Raw genomic sequence first — 14,410 nt, forward strand, 5'->3', positions numbered from 1 at the left:
TGGGTCCACCACTGGCAGGATGCTTGAGAAGCTTGACCGGTGGTGTCCCACGCAAATGACCGAGATGCACTTTCAGTGGCAGAAATCAAGCTTTACGCTGCTCTGGTATTGAGCTGTCATTGCTTACAGTGGCTAAGCAAAGCACAATACCAAGACCAATCTAAAAATGACTAGCTTGAGAGAACACGCAAGAACCAAGGGCAGCGGTTCGAGCCCTATCAGGGATGGACGGTCCCCTTTTGCTAAAATGGGCAAGAGAGTCTGCAGTTCCTCTCGGAGGCGCGTGAGTGCTGGGGCACGCCTCATTAACCCTTTGCTGCCCGTCTTGCCACCTGAAACCTGCCCCTTGCCCCCAAAGTGCAGCATTGGCTGGGGGCAAATATCTGCAGCCTATTGGCAGGCTGGAGAAGAGTCCCTGTGGCGCTCCTGAAGTGTGTGGGGAAGTAAGCCCCTGACCGATTGACCCCACCCCCCCAACCCCAATAAATGAAGGCAAATCCTGCTTTGCAATTGCTGCCAACTTTTCAGGGCCTTCCTTTCTAGATAGGACTGGAAGATGAAGCGGCTTGAGAGTCAGCTCCGAAATGAAGAGTAGCATTATTTTCTAAAGAGCTGTGTAATGTGGGGAGGGGGCAAGCACAGCACCTCCCTTTTGTGGAAGGATAGGGGTATGCGCAGACCCACGAGGGCCAGTGGCGCAATGGATAACGCGTCTGACTACGGATCAGAAGATTGTAGGTTCGACTCCTACCTGGCTCGGGGAAGCGCGTTTTGTTTTTAATTTAACCCCAATTGTGATTGCGTAGTCTCTGTCTTCTCCCTAGCCTTGGCCGAGGTACTGAACGCTTAACACTCGAGGTCAGCGGAAATGACGGTCTGTCAGGGCGCCCTTCTTTCCTCTGGCCTTTAACGTCTTGCAGCAACGGTTTCAATGCAAGGCGGCCTGTTTTCCAAATGTGGTCCCACCGTTGCTCTCTTGACGGGGGGTGCGGGGGACACGTCACGCCTCAAAGGTGGGTGCAGACGAGATCTCGGGTATGAAAGCCGCAGACATTGGTATGCACCTCATACCCAAGCCGCTTGTAGTCGGCCCTTCTTCTTGCAAGTCCAGCCCTCATACTGAGGAATCGGGAGCCTGAAACACGGACAGACTGCATGGGGCCGCCGGGGCCCCAAGGGAAACAATGTGGGGAAATTCAGGCTTTTCTCAAAATGTAAATGCAACAGAAACGGAATCGGGAGTTCTATGTAGAAAAGGCTAGTCTTCCCATACCGGGCCGCCTGGGTGAAAACCAGGAATCCTAACCGCTAGACCATATGGGAGGCTGTCAGCAAGAAGCAGGTTATGGAGATCCTGAGAGCAGTGCCCCATGGGTCCACCACTGGCAGGATGCTTGAGAAGCTTGACCGGTGGTGTCCCACGCAAATGACCGAGATGCACTTTCAGTGGCAGAAATCAAGCTTTACGCTGCTCTGGTATTGAGCTGTCATTGCTTACAGTGGCTAAGCAAAGCACAATACCAAGACCAATCTAAAAATGACTAGCTTGAGAGAACACGCAAGAACCAAGGGCAGCGGTTCGAGCCCTATCAGGGATGGACGGTCCCCTTTTGCTAAAATGGGCAAGAGAGTCTGCAGTTCCTCTCGGAGGCGCGTGAGTGCTGGGGCACGCCTCATTAACCCTTTGCTGCCCGTCTTGCCACCTGAAACCTGCCCCTTGCCCCCAAAGTGCAGCATTGGCTGGGGGCAAATATCTGCAGCCTATTGGCAGGCTGGAGAAGAGTCCCTGTGGCGCTCCTGAAGTGTGTGGGGAAGTAAGCCCCTGACCGATTGACCCCACCCCCCCAACCCCAATAAATGAAGGCAAATCCTGCTTTGCAATTGCTGCCAACTTTTCAGGGCCTTCCTTTCTAGATAGGACTGGAAGATGAAGCGGCTTGAGAGTCAGCTCCGAAATGAAGAGTAGCATTATTTTCTAAAGAGCTGTGTAATGTGGGGAGGGGGCAAGCACAGCACCTCCCTTTTGTGGAAGGATAGGGGTATGCGCAGACCCACGAGGGCCAGTGGCGCAATGGATAACGCGTCTGACTACGGATCAGAAGATTGTAGGTTCGACTCCTACCTGGCTCAGGGAAGCGCGTTTTGTTTTTAATTTAACCCCAATTGTGATTGCGTAGTCTCTGTCTTCTCCCTAGCCTTGGCCGAGGTACTGAACGCTTAACACTCGAGGTCAGCGGAAATGACGGTCTGTCAGGGCGCCCTTCTTTCCTCTGGCCTTTAACGTCTTGCAGCAACGGTTTCAATGCAAGGCGGCCTGTTTTCCAAATGTGGTCCCACCGTTGCTCTCTTGACGGGGGGTGCGGGGGACACGTCACGCCTCAAAGGTGGGTGCAGACGAGATCTCGGGTATGAAAGCCGCAGACATTGGTATGCACCTCATACCCAAGCCGCTTGTAGTCGGCCCTTCTTCTTGCAAGTCCAGCCCTCATACTGAGGAATCGGGAGCCTGAAACACGGACAGACTGCATGGGGCCGCCGGGGCCCCAAGGGAAACAATGTGGGGAAATTCAGGCTTTTCTCAAAATGTAAATGCAACAGAAACGGAATCGGGAGTTCTATGTAGAAAAGGCTAGTCTTCCCATACCGGGAGTCGAACCCGGGCCGCCTGGGTGAAAACCAGGAATCCTAACCGCTAGACCATATGGGAGGCTGTCAGCAAGAAGCAGGTTATGGAGATCCTGAGAGCAGTGCCCCATGGGTCCACCACTGGCAGGATGCTTGAGAAGCTTGACCGGTGGTGTCCCACGCAAATGACCGAGATGCACTTTCAGTGGCAGAAATCAAGCTTTACGCTGCTCTGGTATTGAGCTGTCATTGCTTACAGTGGCTAAGCAAAGCACAATACCAAGACCAATCTAAAAATGACTAGCTTGAGAGAACACGCAAGAACCAAGGGCAGCGGTTCGAGCCCTATCAGGGATGGACGGTCCCCTTTTGCTAAAATGGGCAAGAGAGTCTGCAGTTCCTCTCGGAGGCGCGTGAGTGCTGGGGCACGCCTCATTAACCCTTTGCTGCCCGTCTTGCCACCTGAAACCTGCCCCTTGCCCCCAAAGTGCAGCATTGGCTGGGGGCAAATATCTGCAGCCTATTGGCAGGCTGGAGAAGAGTCCCTGTGGCGCTCCTGAAGTGTGTGGGGAAGTAAGCCCCTGACCGATTGACCCCACCCCCCCAACCCCAATAAATGAAGGCAAATCCTGCTTTGCAATTGCTGCCAACTTTTCAGGGCCTTCCTTTCTAGATAGGACTGGAAGATGAAGCGGCTTGAGAGTCAGCTCCGAAATGAAGAGTAGCATTATTTTCTAAAGAGCTGTGTAATGTGGGGAGGGGGCAAGCACAGCACCTCCCTTTTGTGGAAGGATAGGGGTATGCGCAGACCCACGAGGGCCAGTGGCGCAATGGATAACGCGTCTGACTACGGATCAGAAGATTGTAGGTTCGACTCCTACCTGGCTCGGGGAAGCGCGTTTTGTTTTTAATTTAACCCCAATTGTGATTGCGTAGTCTCTGTCTTCTCCCTAGCCTTGGCCGAGGTACTGAACGCTTAACACTCGAGGTCAGCGGAAATGACGGTCTGTCAGGGCGCCCTTCTTTCCTCTGGCCTTTAACGTCTTGCAGCAACGGTTTCAATGCAAGGCGGCCTGTTTTCCAAATGTGGTCCCACCGTTGCTCTCTTGACGGGGGGTGCGGGGGACACGTCACGCCTCAAAGGTGGGTGCAGACGAGATCTCGGGTATGAAAGCCGCAGACATTGGTATGCACCTCATACCCAAGCCGCTTGTAGTCGGCCCTTCTTCTTGCAAGTCCAGCCCTCATACTGAGGAATCGGGAGCCTGAAACACGGACAGACTGCATGGGGCCGCCGGGGCCCCAAGGGAAACAATGTGGGGAAATTCAGGCTTTTCTCAAAATGTAAATGCAACAGAAACGGAATCGGGAGTTCTATGTAGAAAAGGCTAGTCTTCCCATACCGGGAGTCCGGGCCGCCTGGGTGAAAACCAGGAATCCTAACCGCTAGACCATATGGGAGGCTGTCAGCAAGAAGCAGGTTATGGAGATCCTGAGAGCAGTGCCCCATGGGTCCACCACTGGCAGGATGCTTGAGAAGCTTGACCGGTGGTGTCCCACGCAAATGACCGAGATGCACTTTCAGTGGCAGAAATCAAGCTTTACGCTGCTCTGGTATTGAGCTGTCATTGCTTACAGTGGCTAAGCAAAGCACAATACCAAGACCAATCTAAAAATGACTAGCTTGAGAGAACACGCAAGAACCAAGGGCAGCGGTTCGAGCCCTATCAGGGATGGACGGTCCCCTTTTGCTAAAATGGGCAAGAGAGTCTGCAGTTCCTCTCGGAGGCGCGTGAGTGCTGGGGCACGCCTCATTAACCCTTTGCTGCCCGTCTTGCCACCTGAAACCTGCCCCTTGCCCCCAAAGTGCAGCATTGGCTGGGGGCAAATATCTGCAGCCTATTGGCAGGCTGGAGAAGAGTCCCTGTGGCGCTCCTGAAGTGTGTGGGGAAGTAAGCCCCTGACCGATTGACCCCACCCCCCCAACCCCAATAAATGAAGGCAAATCCTGCTTTGCAATTGCTGCCAACTTTTCAGGGCCTTCCTTTCTAGATAGGACTGGAAGATGAAGCGGCTTGAGAGTCAGCTCCGAAATGAAGAGTAGCATTATTTTCTAAAGAGCTGTGTAATGTGGGGAGGGGGCAAGCACAGCACCTCCCTTTTGTGGAAGGATAGGGGTATGCGCAGACCCACGAGGGCCAGTGGCGCAATGGATAACGCGTCTGACTACGGATCAGAAGATTGTAGGTTCGACTCCTACCTGGCTCGGGGAAGCGCGTTTTGTTTTTAATTTAACCCCAATTGTGATTGCGTAGTCTCTGTCTTCTCCCTAGCCTTGGCCGAGGTACTGAACGCTTAACACTCGAGGTCAGCGGAAATGACGGTCTGTCAGGGCGCCCTTCTTTCCTCTGGCCTTTAACGTCTTGCAGCAACGGTTTCAATGCAAGGCGGCCTGTTTTCCAAATGTGGTCCCACCGTTGCTCTCTTGACGGGGGGTGCGGGGGACACGTCACGCCTCAAAGGTGGGTGCAGACGAGATCTCGGGTATGAAAGCCGCAGACATTGGTATGCACCTCATACCCAAGCCGCTTGTAGTCGGCCCTTCTTCTTGCAAGTCCAGCCCTCATACTGAGGAATCGGGAGCCTGAAACACGGACAGACTGCATGGGGCCGCCGGGGCCCCAAGGGAAACAATGTGGGGAAATTCAGGCTTTTCTCAAAATGTAAATGCAACAGAAACGGAATCGGGAGTTCTATGTAGAAAAGGCTAGTCTTCCCATACCGGGCCGCCTGGGTGAAAACCAGGAATCCTAACCGCTAGACCATATGGGAGGCTGTCAGCAAGAAGCAGGTTATGGAGATCCTGAGAGCAGTGCCCCATGGGTCCACCACTGGCAGGATGCTTGAGAAGCTTGACCGGTGGTGTCCCACGCAAATGACCGAGATGCACTTTCAGTGGCAGAAATCAAGCTTTACGCTGCTCTGGTATTGAGCTGTCATTGCTTACAGTGGCTAAGCAAAGCACAATACCAAGACCAATCTAAAAATGACTAGCTTGAGAGAACACGCAAGAACCAAGGGCAGCGGTTCGAGCCCTATCAGGGATGGACGGTCCCCTTTTGCTAAAATGGGCAAGAGAGTCTGCAGTTCCTCTCGGAGGCGCGTGAGTGCTGGGGCACGCCTCATTAACCCTTTGCTGCCCGTCTTGCCACCTGAAACCTGCCCCTTGCCCCCAAAGTGCAGCATTGGCTGGGGGCAAATATCTGCAGCCTATTGGCAGGCTGGAGAAGAGTCCCTGTGGCGCTCCTGAAGTGTGTGGGGAAGTAAGCCCCTGACCGATTGACCCCACCCCCCCAACCCCAATAAATGAAGGCAAATCCTGCTTTGCAATTGCTGCCAACTTTTCAGGGCCTTCCTTTCTAGATAGGACTGGAAGATGAAGCGGCTTGAGAGTCAGCTCCGAAATGAAGAGTAGCATTATTTTCTAAAGAGCTGTGTAATGTGGGGAGGGGGCAAGCACAGCACCTCCCTTTTGTGGAAGGATAGGGGTATGCGCAGACCCACGAGGGCCAGTGGCGCAATGGATAACGCGTCTGACTACGGATCAGAAGATTGTAGGTTCGACTCCTACCTGGCTCGGGGAAGCGCGTTTTGTTTTTAATTTAACCCCAATTGTGATTGCGTAGTCTCTGTCTTCTCCCTCGCCTTGGCCGAGGTACTGAACGCTTAACACTCGAGGTCAGCGGAAATGACGGTCTGTCAGGGCGCCCTTCTTTCCTCTGGCCTTTAACGTCTTGCAGCAACGGTTTCAATGCAAGGCGGCCTGTTTTCCAAATGTGGTCCCACCGTTGCTCTCTTGACGGGGGGTGCGGGGGACACGTCACGCCTCAAAGGTGGGTGCAGACGAGATCTCGGGTATGAAAGCCGCAGACATTGGTATGCACCTCATACCCAAGCCGCTTGTAGTCGGCCCTTCTTCTTGCAAGTCCAGCCCTCATACTGAGGAATCGGGAGCCTGAAACACGGACAGACTGCATGGGGCCGCCGGGGCCCCAAGGGAAACAATGTGGGGAAATTCAGGCTTTTCTCAAAATGTAAATGCAACAGAAACGGAATCGGGAGTTCTATGTAGAAAAGGCTAGTCTTCCCATACCGGGAGTCGAACCCGGGCCGCCTGGGTGAGAACCAGGAATCCTAACCGCTAGACCATATGGGAGGCTGTCAGCAAGAAGCAGGTTATGGAGATCCTGAGAGCAGTGCCCCATGGGTCCACCACTGGCAGGATGCTTGAGAAGCTTGACCGGTGGTGTCCCACACAAATGACCGAGATGCACTTTCAGTGGCAGAAATCAAGCTTTACGCTGCTCTGGTATTGAGCTGTCATTGCTTACAGTGGCTAAGCAAAGCACAATACCAAGACCAATCTAAAAATGACTAGCTTGAGAGAACACGCAAGAACCAAGGGCAGCGGTTCGAGCCCTATCAGGGATGGACGGTCCCCTTTTGCTAAAATGGGCAAGAGAGTCTGCAGTTCCTCTCGGAGGCGCGTGAGTGCTGGGGCACGCCTCATTAACCCTTTGCTGCCCGTCTTGCCACCTGAAACCTGCCCCTTGCCCCCAAAGTGCAGCATTGGCTGGGGGCAAATATCTGCAGCCTATTGGCAGGCTGGAGAAGAGTCCCTGTGGCGCTCCTGAAGTGTGTGGGGAAGTAAGCCCCTGACCGATTGACCCCACCCCCCCAACCCCAATAAATGAAGGCAAATCCTGCTTTGCAATTGCTGCCAACTTTTCAGGGCCTTCCTTTCTAGATAGGACTGGAAGATGAAGCGGCTTGAGAGTCAGCTCCGAAATGAAGAGTAGCATTATTTTCTAAAGAGCTGTGTAATGTGGGGAGGGGGCAAGCACAGCACCTCCCTTTTGTGGAAGGATAGGGGTATGCGCAGACCCACGAGGGCCAGTGGCGCAATGGATAACGCGTCTGACTACGGATCAGAAGATTGTAGGTTCGACTCCTACCTGGCTCGGGGAAGCGCGTTTTGTTTTTAATTTAACCCCAATTGTGATTGCGTAGTCTCTGTCTTCTCCCTAGCCTTGGCCGAGGTACTGAACGCTTAACACTCGAGGTCAGCGGAAATGACGGTCTGTCAGGGCGCCCTTCTTTCCTCTGGCCTTTAACGTCTTGCAGCAACGGTTTCAATGCAAGGCGGCCTGTTTTCCAAATGTGGTCCCACCGTTGCTCTCTTGACGGGGGGTGCGGGGGACACGTCACGCCTCAAAGGTGGGTGCAGACGAGATCTCGGGTATGAAAGCCGCAGACATTGGTATGCACCTCATACCCAAGCCGCTTGTAGTCGGCCCTTCTTCTTGCAAGTCCAGCCCTCATACTGAGGAATCGGGAGCCTGAAACACGGACAGACTGCATGGGGCCGCCGGGGCCCCAAGGGAAACAATGTGGGGAAATTCAGGCTTTTCTCAAAATGTAAATGCAACAGAAACGGAATCGGGAGTTCTATGTAGAAAAGGCTAGTCTTCCCATACCGGGAGTCGAACCCGGGCCGCCTGGGTGAAAACCAGGAATCCTAACCGCTAGACCATATGGGAGGCTGTCAGCAAGAAGCAGGTTATGGAGATCCTGAGAGCAGTGCCCCATGGGTCCACCACTGGCAGGATGCTTGAGAAGCTTGACCGGTGGTGTCCCACGCAAATGACCGAGATGCACTTTCAGTGGCAGAAATCAAGCTTTACGCTGCTCTGGTATTGAGCTGTCATTGCTTACAGTGGCTAAGCAAAGCACAATACCAAGACCAATCTAAAAATGACTAGCTTGAGAGAACACGCAAGAACCAAGGGCAGCGGTTCGAGCCCTATCAGGGATGGACGGTCCCCTTTTGCTAAAATGGGCAAGAGAGTCTGCAGTTCCTCTCGGAGGCGCGTGAGTGCTGGGGCACGCCTCATTAACCCTTTGCTGCCCGTCTTGCCACCTGAAACCTGCCCCTTGCCCCCAAAGTGCAGCATTGGCTGGGGGCAAATATCTGCAGCCTATTGGCAGGCTGGAGAAGAGTCCCTGTGGCGCTCCTGAAGTGTGTGGGGAAGTAAGCCCCTGACCGATTGACCCCACCCCCCCAACCCCAATAAATGAAGGCAAATCCTGCTTTGCAATTGCTGCCAACTTTTCAGGGCCTTCCTTTCTAGATAGGACTGGAAGATGAAGCGGCTTGAGAGTCAGCTCCGAAATGAAGAGTAGCATTATTTTCTAAAGAGCTGTGTAATGTGGGGAGGGGGCAAGCACAGCACCTCCCTTTTGTGGAAGGATAGGGGTATGCGCAGACCCACGAGGGCCAGTGGCGCAATGGATAACGCGTCTGACTACGGATCAGAAGATTGTAGGTTCGACTCCTACCTGGCTCGGGGAAGCGCGTTTTGTTTTTAATTTAACCCCAATTGTGATTGCGTAGTCTCTGTCTTCTCCCTAGCCTTGGCCGAGGTACTGAACGCTTAACACTCGAGGTCAGCGGAAATGACGGTCTGTCAGGGCGCCCTTCTTTCCTCTGGCCTTTAACGTCTTGCAGCAACGGTTTCAATGCAAGGCGGCCTGTTTTCCAAATGTGGTCCCACCGTTGCTCTCTTGACGGGGGGTGCGGGGGACACGTCACGCCTCAAAGGTGGGTGCAGACGAGATCTCGGGTATGAAAGCCGCAGACATTGGTATGCACCTCATACCCAAGCCGCTTGTAGTCGGCCCTTCTTCTTGCAAGTCCAGCCCTCATACTGAGGAATCGGGAGCCTGAAACACGGACAGACTGCATGGGGCCGCCGGGGCCCCAAGGGAAACAATGTGGGGAAATTCAGGCTTTTCTCAAAATGTAAATGCAACAGAAACGGAATCGGGAGTTCTATGTAGAAAAGGCTAGTCTTCCCATACCGGGCCGCCTGGGTGAAAACCAGGAATCCTAACCGCTAGACCATATGGGAGGCTGTCAGCAAGAAGCAGGTTATGGAGATCCTGAGAGCAGTGCCCCATGGGTCCACCACTGGCAGGATGCTTGAGAAGCTTGACCGGTGGTGTCCCACGCAAATGACCGAGATGCACTTTCAGTGGCAGAAATCAAGCTTTACGCTGCTCTGGTATTGAGCTGTCATTGCTTACAGTGGCTAAGCAAAGCACAATACCAAGACCAATCTAAAAATGACTAGCTTGAGAGAACACGCAAGAACCAAGGGCAGCGGTTCGAGCCCTATCAGGGATGGACGGTCCCCTTTTGCTAAAATGGGCAAGAGAGTCTGCAGTTCCTCTCGGAGGCGCGTGAGTGCTGGGGCACGCCTCATTAACCCTTTGCTGCCCGTCTTGCCACCTGAAACCTGCCCCTTGCCCCCAAAGTGCAGCATTGGCTGGGGGCAAATATCTGCAGCCTATTGGCAGGCTGGAGAAGAGTCCCTGTGGCGCTCCTGAAGTGTGTGGGGAAGTAAGCCCCTGACCGATTGACCCCACCCCCCCAACCCCAATAAATGAAGGCAAATCCTGCTTTGCAATTGCTGCCAACTTTTCAGGGCCTTCCTTTCTAGATAGGACTGGAAGATGAAGCGGCTTGAGAGTCAGCTCCGAAATGAAGAGTAGCATTATTTTCTAAAGAGCTGTGTAATGTGGGGAGGGGGCAAGCACAGCACCTCCCTTTTGTGGAAGGATAGGGGTATGCGCAGACCCACGAGGGCCAGTGGCGCAATGGATAACGCGTCTGACTACGGATCAGAAGATTGTAGGTTCGACTCCTACCTGGCTCGGGGAAGCGCGTTTTGTTTTTAATTTAACCCCAATTGTGATTGCGTAGTCTCTGTCTTCTCCCTAGCCTTGGCCGAGGTACTGAACGCTTAACACTCGAGGTCAGCGGAAATGACGGTCTGTCAGGGCGCCCTTCTTTCCTCTGGCCTTTAACGTCTTGCAGCAACGGTTTCAATGCAAGGCGGCCTGTTTTCCAAATGTGGTCCCACCGTTGCTCTCTTGACGGGGGGTGCGGGGGACACGTCACGCCTCAAAGGTGGGTGCAGACGAGATCTCGGGTATGAAAGCCGCAGACATTGGTATGCACCTCATACCCAAGCCGCTTGTAGTCGGCCCTTCTTCTTGCAAGTCCAGCCCTCATACTGAGGAATCGGGAGCCTGAAACACGGACAGACTGCATGGGGCCGCCGGGGCCCCAAGGGAAACAATGTGGGGAAATTCAGGCTTTTCTCAAAATGTAAATGCAACAGAAACGGAATCGGGAGTTCTATGTAGAAAAGGCTAGTCTTCCCATACCGGGAGTCGAACCCGGGCCGCCTGGGTGAAAACCAGGAATCCTAACCGCTAGACCATATGGGAGGCTGTCAGCAAGAAGCAGGTTATGGAGATCCTGAGAGCAGTGCCCCATGGGTCCACCACTGGCAGGATGCTTGAGAAGCTTGACCGGTGGTGTCCCACGCAAATGACCGAGATGCACTTTCAGTGGCAGAAATCAAGCTTTACGCTGCTCTGGTATTGAGCTGTCATTGCTTACAGTGGCTAAGCAAAGCACAATACCAAGACCAATCTAAAAATGACTAGCTTGAGAGAACACGCAAGAACCAAGGGCAGCGGTTCGAGCCCTATCAGGGATGGACGGTCCCCTTTTGCTAAAATGGGCAAGAGAGTCTGCAGTTCCTCTCGGAGGCGCGTGAGTGCTGGGGCACGCCTCATTAACCCTTTGCTGCCCGTCTTGCCACCTGAAACCTGCCCCTTGCCCCCAAAGTGCAGCATTGGCTGGGGGCAAATATCTGCAGCCTATTGGCAGGCTGGAGAAGAGTCCCTGTGGCGCTCCTGAAGTGTGTGGGGAAGTAAGCCCCTGACCGATTGACCCCACCCCCCCAACCCCAATAAATGAAGGCAAATCCTGCTTTGCAATTGCTGCCAACTTTTCAGGGCCTTCCTTTCTAGATAGGACTGGAAGATGAAGCGGCTTGAGAGTCAGCTCCGAAATGAAGAGTAGCATTATTTTCTAAAGAGCTGTGTAATGTGGGGAGGGGGCAAGCACAGCACCTCCCTTTTGTGGAAGGATAGGGGTATGCGCAGACCCACGAGGGCCAGTGGCGCAATGGATAACGCGTCTGACTACGGATCAGAAGATTGTAGGTTCGACTCCTACCTGGCTCGGGGAAGCGCGTTTTGTTTTTAATTTAACCCCAATTGTGATTGCGTAGTCTCTGTCTTCTCCCTAGCCTTGGCCGAGGTACTGAACGCTTAACACTCGAGGTCAGCGGAAATGACGGTCTGTCAGGGCGCCCTTCTTTCCTCTGGCCTTTAACGTCTTGCAGCAACGGTTTCAATGCAAGGCGGCCTGTTTTCCAAATGTGGTCCCACCGTTGCTCTCTTGACGGGGGGTGCGGGGGACACGTCACGCCTCAAAGGTGGGTGCAGACGAGATCTCGGGTATGAAAGCCGCAGACATTGGTATGCACCTCATACCCAAGCCGCTTGTAGTCGGCCCTTCTTCTTGCAAGTCCAGCCCTCATACTGAGGAATCGGGAGCCTGAAACACGGACAGACTGCATGGGGCCGCCGGGGCCCCAAGGGAAACAATGTGGGGAAATTCAGGCTTTTCTCAAAATGTAAATGCAACAGAAACGGAATCGGGAGTTCTATGTAGAAAAGGCTAGTCTTCCCATACCGGGAGTCGAACCGGGCCGCCTGGGTGAAAACCAGGAATCCTAACCGCTAGACCATATGGGAGGCTGTCAGCAAGAAGCAGGTTATGGAGATCCTGAGAGCAGTGCCCCATGGGTCCACCACTGGCAGGATGCTTGAGAAGCTTGACCGGTGGTGTCCCACGCAAATGACCGAGATGCACTTTCAGTGGCAGAAATCAAGCTTTACGCTGCTCTGGTATTGAGCTGTCATTGCTTACAGTGGCTAAGCAAAGCACAATACCAAGACCAATCTAAAAATGACTAGCTTGAGAGAACACGCAAGAACCAAGGGCAGCGGTTCGAGCCCTATCAGGGATGGACGGTCCCCTTTTGCTAAAATGGGCAAGAGAGTCTGCAGTTCCTCTCGGAGGCGCGTGAGTGCTGGGGCACGCCTCATTAACCCTTTGCTGCCCGTCTTGCCACCTGAAACCTGCCCCTTGCCCCCAAAGTGCAGCATTGGCTGGGGGCAAATATCTGCAGCCTATTGGCAGGCTGGAGAAGAGTCCCTGTGGCGCTCCTGAAGTGTGTGGGGAAGTAAGCCCCTGACCGATTGACCCCACCCCCCCAACCCCAATAAATGAAGGCAAATCCTGCTTTGCAATTGCTGCCAACTTTTCAGGGCCTTCCTTTCTAGATAGGACTGGAAGATGAAGCGGCTTGAGAGTCAGCTCCGAAATGAAGAGTAGCATTATTTTCTAAAGAGCTGTGTAATGTGGGGAGGGGGCAAGCACAGCACCTCCCTTTTGTGGAAGGATAGGGGTATGCGCAGACCCACGAGGGCCAGTGGCGCAATGGATAACGCGTCTGACTACGGATCAGAAGATTGTAGGTTCGACTCCTACCTGGCTCGGGGAAGCGCGTTTTGTTTTTAATTTAACCCCAATTGTGATTGCGTAGTCTCTGTCTTCTCCCTAGCCTTGGCCGAGGTACTGAACGCTTAACACTCGAGGTCAGCGGAAATGACGGTCTGTCAGGGCGCCCTTCTTTCCTCTGGCCTTTAACGTCTTGCAGCAACGGTTTCAATGCAAGGCGGCCTGTTTTCCAAATGTGGTCCCACCGTTGCTCTCTTGACGGGGGGTGCGGGGGACACGTCACGCCTCAAAGGTGGGTGCAGACGAGATCTCGGGTATGAAAGCCGCAGACATTGGTATGCACCTCATACCCAAGCCGCTTGTAGTCGGCCCTTCTTCTTGCAAGTCCAGCCCTCATACTGAGGAATCGGGAGCCTGAAACACGGACAGACTGCATGGGGCCGCCGGGGCCCCAAGGGAAACAATGTGGGGAAATTCAGGCTTTTCTCAAAATGTAAATGCAACAGAAACGGAATCGGGAGTTCTATGTAGAAAAGGCTAGTCTTCCCATACCGGGAGTCGAACCCGGGCCGCCTGGGTGAAAACCAGGAATCCTAACCGCTAGACCATATGGGAGGCTGTCAGCAAGAAGCAGGTTATGGAGATCCTGAGAGCAGTGCCCCATGGGTCCACCACTGGCAGGATGCTTGAGAAGCTTGACCGGTGGTGTCCCACGCAAATGACCGAGATGCACTTTCAGTGGCAGAAATCAAGCTTTACGCTGCTCTGGTATTGAGCTGTCATTGCTTACAGTGGCTAAGCAAAGCACAATACCAAGACCAATCTAAAAATGACTAGCTTGAGAGAACACGCAAGAACCAAGGGCAGCGGTTCGAGCCCTATCAGGGATGGACGGTCCCCTTTTGCTAAAATGGGCAAGAGAGTCTGCAGTTCCTCTCGGAGGCGCGTGAGTGCTGGGGCACGCCTCATTAACCCTTTGCTGCCCGTCTTGCCACCTGAAACCTGCCCCTTGCCCCCAAAGTGCAGCATTGGCTGGGGGCAAATATCTGCAGCCTATTGGCAGGCTGGAGAAGAGTCCCTGTGGCGCTCCTGAAGTGTGTGGGGAAGTAAGCCCCTGACCGATTGACCCCACCCCCCCAACCCCAATAAATGAAGGCAAATCCTGCTTTGCAATTGCTGCCAACTTTTCAGGGCCTTCCTTTCTAGATAGGACTGGAAGATGAAGCGGCTTGAGAGTCAGCTCCGAAATGAAGAGTAGCATTATTTTCTAAAGAGCTG

The 14,410-nt window shown here is 53.7% G+C and overlaps 16 non-coding genes across 16 annotated transcripts; 10 read left to right on the plus strand and 6 right to left on the minus strand.

Moving 5' to 3' along the window:
- Positions 1 to 686: 686 nt before the first annotated feature.
- Positions 687 to 759, plus strand: TRNAR-ACG (transfer RNA arginine (anticodon ACG)). Its single transcript has one exon. It is a non-coding gene; the product is annotated as a tRNA-Arg (tRNA).
- A 1,298-nt stretch (positions 760 to 2,057) lies between these two features.
- On the plus strand, positions 2,058 to 2,130 carry TRNAR-ACG (transfer RNA arginine (anticodon ACG)). Its single transcript has one exon. It is a non-coding gene; the product is annotated as a tRNA-Arg (tRNA).
- A 505-nt stretch (positions 2,131 to 2,635) lies between these two features.
- TRNAE-UUC (transfer RNA glutamic acid (anticodon UUC)) lies at positions 2,636 to 2,707 on the minus strand. Its single transcript has one exon. It is a non-coding gene; the product is annotated as a tRNA-Glu (tRNA).
- A 734-nt stretch (positions 2,708 to 3,441) lies between these two features.
- TRNAR-ACG (transfer RNA arginine (anticodon ACG)) lies at positions 3,442 to 3,514 on the plus strand. The gene has a single exon. It is a non-coding gene; the product is annotated as a tRNA-Arg (tRNA).
- Positions 3,515 to 4,820: 1,306 nt separating this feature from the next.
- On the plus strand, positions 4,821 to 4,893 carry TRNAR-ACG (transfer RNA arginine (anticodon ACG)). The gene has a single exon. It is a non-coding gene; the product is annotated as a tRNA-Arg (tRNA).
- Positions 4,894 to 6,191: 1,298 nt separating this feature from the next.
- TRNAR-ACG (transfer RNA arginine (anticodon ACG)) lies at positions 6,192 to 6,264 on the plus strand. The gene has a single exon. It is a non-coding gene; the product is annotated as a tRNA-Arg (tRNA).
- Positions 6,265 to 6,769: 505 nt separating this feature from the next.
- On the minus strand, positions 6,770 to 6,841 carry TRNAE-CUC (transfer RNA glutamic acid (anticodon CUC)). Its single transcript has one exon. It is a non-coding gene; the product is annotated as a tRNA-Glu (tRNA).
- Positions 6,842 to 7,575: 734 nt separating this feature from the next.
- Positions 7,576 to 7,648, plus strand: TRNAR-ACG (transfer RNA arginine (anticodon ACG)). The gene has a single exon. It is a non-coding gene; the product is annotated as a tRNA-Arg (tRNA).
- Positions 7,649 to 8,153: 505 nt separating this feature from the next.
- TRNAE-UUC (transfer RNA glutamic acid (anticodon UUC)) lies at positions 8,154 to 8,225 on the minus strand. Its single transcript has one exon. It is a non-coding gene; the product is annotated as a tRNA-Glu (tRNA).
- Positions 8,226 to 8,959: 734 nt separating this feature from the next.
- TRNAR-ACG (transfer RNA arginine (anticodon ACG)) lies at positions 8,960 to 9,032 on the plus strand. Its single transcript has one exon. It is a non-coding gene; the product is annotated as a tRNA-Arg (tRNA).
- A 1,298-nt stretch (positions 9,033 to 10,330) lies between these two features.
- Positions 10,331 to 10,403, plus strand: TRNAR-ACG (transfer RNA arginine (anticodon ACG)). The gene has a single exon. It is a non-coding gene; the product is annotated as a tRNA-Arg (tRNA).
- A 505-nt stretch (positions 10,404 to 10,908) lies between these two features.
- Positions 10,909 to 10,980, minus strand: TRNAE-UUC (transfer RNA glutamic acid (anticodon UUC)). The gene has a single exon. It is a non-coding gene; the product is annotated as a tRNA-Glu (tRNA).
- A 734-nt stretch (positions 10,981 to 11,714) lies between these two features.
- TRNAR-ACG (transfer RNA arginine (anticodon ACG)) lies at positions 11,715 to 11,787 on the plus strand. Its single transcript has one exon. It is a non-coding gene; the product is annotated as a tRNA-Arg (tRNA).
- A 505-nt stretch (positions 11,788 to 12,292) lies between these two features.
- On the minus strand, positions 12,293 to 12,363 carry TRNAE-UUC (transfer RNA glutamic acid (anticodon UUC)). Its single transcript has one exon. It is a non-coding gene; the product is annotated as a tRNA-Glu (tRNA).
- Positions 12,364 to 13,097: 734 nt separating this feature from the next.
- On the plus strand, positions 13,098 to 13,170 carry TRNAR-ACG (transfer RNA arginine (anticodon ACG)). The gene has a single exon. It is a non-coding gene; the product is annotated as a tRNA-Arg (tRNA).
- Positions 13,171 to 13,675: 505 nt separating this feature from the next.
- TRNAE-UUC (transfer RNA glutamic acid (anticodon UUC)) lies at positions 13,676 to 13,747 on the minus strand. The gene has a single exon. It is a non-coding gene; the product is annotated as a tRNA-Glu (tRNA).
- Between the last annotated feature and the right edge of the window lie 663 nt (positions 13,748 to 14,410).

Source organism: Ambystoma mexicanum, chromosome 4p (assembly GCF_040938575.1).
Source record: "Ambystoma mexicanum isolate Mex_15411 chromosome 4p, UKY_AmexF1_1, whole genome shotgun sequence".
NCBI classification, from domain to species: domain Eukaryota; kingdom Metazoa; phylum Chordata; class Amphibia; order Caudata; family Ambystomatidae; genus Ambystoma; species Ambystoma mexicanum.